Raw genomic sequence first — 3,641 nt, 5'->3', positions numbered from 1 at the left:
GTGCCATAGCGTAGGAGCGCAGGTAGACAATCGAAAGGAGGAAAACACAAGAAAAGAAAAATGCCAGAAACGTGATGGAGTCAGGCAGTCAGCAGCAGCTTCCGAAAGTGAAATAATAACGGGCCACTTTTTCCAAAAAAAACTACTAATGGGCCAAAGGCCTAATCGGCACTAGGCCATTAACGTATCTGGAGACGGCCAAGGGCCTTGGAAGATTCGGCTCTGCACGCCCTGGTGTCAGCCACACCCATAACTGGAGGCTTTGGTTTTGGAGCAGACGGAAAATCTAGAAGGCAGAAACGATCATGCTTTTTATTTGGGCTGTAAACAACTCTTTGTATGATACGGCTCACAGTTTTTGAAACGAAATATGGCCCAAAATATCCCTGTTTTCTTCCCTTTTTTCGGGTTCAGGAACCAGGAGGAGGTTTCTGTGAAGTTGGGAGCTTGCAAATAAAGAACTGATCCACGATCAACTACTTTTTTTGCAACGCCTTGAACACTATTAGCGCTTCATTCAAGAACTTTTGGAGTGCAACGACTTAAAATAATATCGACATCCTTTGCTCCCGCCTACCGCCTCTGTAGATGAACACCCACCTGCCAAGAGAACACCGGAAACTGGCAGTAAAGCTGGAGGATTCTGGAATTCGGATCTTGTAAAACGAACCAATAAAACATATATTGCTTTTGGAGACCAGTAATGCGTTCTAAGGAAAGCCACGACAGCCAAGTAAATTTGGAATAAGAAGCAAGGCAAACTGTATCAATTTCATATTCTACAACTGAAGAAGTCAAGCTGCTGCTAATTGTGGCATCTATTATTCAGTTAACCGAACACCACCAAGATACAATACCCAGTCTTGCTGCTACGTAGTGAAGCCACATATTTTATACAAACAAAAAGACGTACACCAGTGGTTTGTTTCTGGCACAGCTGATCATGCTCTGAAGCGCTAGAGCCCCTCCCACCGCGCCTACCCCAGGGTCCTCAAGCAGAGAACCAGGAACACACCCCACCTCTACCCCACGATCCTCAAGCAGAGAACCAGGAACACACCCCACCTCTACCAGGCAAAACTGAGCAGGCACCATATACCTAGACTAGTGGTTCATTTCAAAACTTCAGCTCATCGCATGGACATCAGAGTGCGCCGCTGGGCAGCCACCTTGGAAGGCTGAGTGGCCTTCGGAGTTTCCTTCAGTAGCTGAGTCACAATCTTTTCGATCTGCTTTATGGATCCAGAGAGCTTCTTCTCCGTTAGATCAGCGAGCGCTGAATCATTTGGTTTGGATGGAGTGGCCTGCAAGGAGCAGTCAGATGGAGAAGATGTCTTCAGCTTGCCATCGGCCAAAGAAGTTGCAGGGGTTGCAACAGCTTGAGCTTCCTCAGTGGTTGGCGTGCTTTCAGCTTGTACTGCAGTTATTGGATCCACAGAAGAATCTGCTGTCCACTGGATCTGCTGCCGAGCCGCAGCATCCTGTAGGCGACTTCTCTCAAGAGTCTGCAAGTTGCAGTTTGTAGATCAGTATCAGTAGATCTCTAAACTAAACTAGGTATGCATCTAACATCCAAACAAATATTTTGTTCCTGCCATCCCTGTCGTCAAGTTATTTTTCCTGCCTACTCTTAACAATGGACAAACAAATTTTGAACACTTTACAGATAGCGGTATAAAACCACCTCTTATAGATTTCTGAAAAGCACATTATAGGTGATGACTGTAGATGAACAAATCACAATTTTCTGAACATGAAGCAACGTTCTTAACAGAACAGACTGAAAGTATGCAATTTTGTAGTTGCAGTACATAGTTTCTACAACCAAGCAAGTACAGCAATACAATCATGTGATAAGTGAACCTACAATACAATTGGTTAAATGTTCAAGCTCTAATATACTGGGGTTAATATGACCATATGGGAGCATGAAGTAAATGGATTCAGATAAAATTGGCGTTATTGTTTACTAGACCATTCTGTGAATTAAAATCACATTTAAATTGCCAGGCACCTAAAGTCGAATACCTTTAGTTACAGGTAAGACAGAACAAAAGAGCATAGGTTATGCCTTGTTAGCAAATTGTTGCGAGGTCATTTGAATTATAAGAATCTTTCTATATGAATCACACTAATGATAAAAGATAAGACTTGGGCTCATTCCATTAATTTACTCCTTAGCCTACTTTGGTAACTGCTAACCAGGCATTTCGAATTCAGTGACTAACAACAACATTGGAACACTGTGGCATATCCTAGAGTACAGTTTATGCACCAAAGACAACAAACCAGAGAACTCAAAATGGTCACGGCAGGTACAGAATTAAGGGAACATTGCATAAACTGTAAGTAAATAGTTCATCACCTTGACGATTGATGTGATGTCACGGAGTGGGGTCCTTGGGTACCAGTCAGGTAAGGGGCTCCTCCTCTTTGGTGCAGTCCTCAAAACCCCCACTGGTGGCACATTCTCCTTGTTGCTGGATGCTGTATGGGCCTGTCGAGCCAGCGGCTTGGCAGGACCCTTCACCAGCACAGCTCCTGGCGATGCCACCCCCCGGTAAAGAACCCACCACCAGAGATGCCGGCGAGGGGCAGCCTGGTGGCAGTCCTCACTTCAGGCATCTTGTAGTTCTGCAAGAATTTTATATAGCACATCAGTGACTCAAGATTCATATAAATGCCTCATCAGATTAATAAATGGGCGCAGGAATCACAATTTTCTTACAGCTATTCTACTCTTGTCCTGTTCTTGGTGCCCTGAGTCCTGTCGATCTTCTTCTGGATCTTTGCGCGAAATTTCTCCTGTACCCATGCAATAAGTTTTCGGACGAAATTGACAAGTAGAATTCAGAGAATACACGAACAACTAATACACCAAAAAAGAATCTACACACCTCCTGTTCGGTCCCCATTTTGGCTTCTGCTCTTTCCTACGACTCTAAGATGCCTACCTCCTGCAAGAACGGCGCAACACAGACAAGACCCATGGATAAGCATCGACAGCATGAAGAAATTGCCTCTAGAAACACCGAAACCACCTAATCCGCGATCTTTCTACTCATAATCCTACCTCAATCCTCTACCGCCCCAGGGATTCGAACATAAAGAACCCAAAGAAACGCTTCCGAGGAGAGCGATTGGGGGCGAACCAGCAAAATCAACCCAAAGAACCAACCAAATCCCCATCCCTACCCGCTTCGCGATTCTTACCTCTGGTAGATTCCCGCGCCGCTCAGAATCCCGCACGCCAAACCTTACCCTTCCGCAGACCTGCGAGAACGGAACCAGAGGAAAACCCCCATCACCAAACCGCTCGTGAAGTCGCAACAAAACAAAACCACCCCGAATCCTCCATGAAGCCGCAGAATTACTCACGATTAGCTCGGCTCCTCCCCGATCCGAGCCGGTCCGATCCTCGCGACAACTGCTCCCTACGATACAGTCCCGATTCGGGTGGAATTTCTGGGTAGATTTCCTTGGGTTCGTGCCTGGTGGTGCTATGGCTCTAAATGGTTTGGGGATTTATCCGTTGGGGGAGGGCGACGCCGGCGGGGGTTCTAGCGGGTTCGAATTTGGCGAGGCCGGTGGAATGGGAGCAGCATCCAGACGTCCGTTTATTCGAGCCAGCGACATGGACG

The 3,641-nt window shown here is 46.3% G+C and overlaps 1 pseudogene; it reads right to left on the bottom strand.

Annotated features, from left to right (window-relative positions):
* Window positions 1–804: 804 nt before the first annotated feature.
* LOC112900468 lies at window positions 805–3,641 on the bottom strand (annotated as a pseudogene).

This window comes from Panicum hallii, chromosome 7 (genome assembly GCF_002211085.1).
Source record: "Panicum hallii strain FIL2 chromosome 7, PHallii_v3.1, whole genome shotgun sequence".
Lineage (NCBI taxonomy): Eukaryota > Viridiplantae > Streptophyta > Magnoliopsida > Poales > Poaceae > Panicum > Panicum hallii.
Note: the sequence above shows the minus strand (reverse complement) of the source record. Positions and strands in the feature narration are given on the sequence as shown.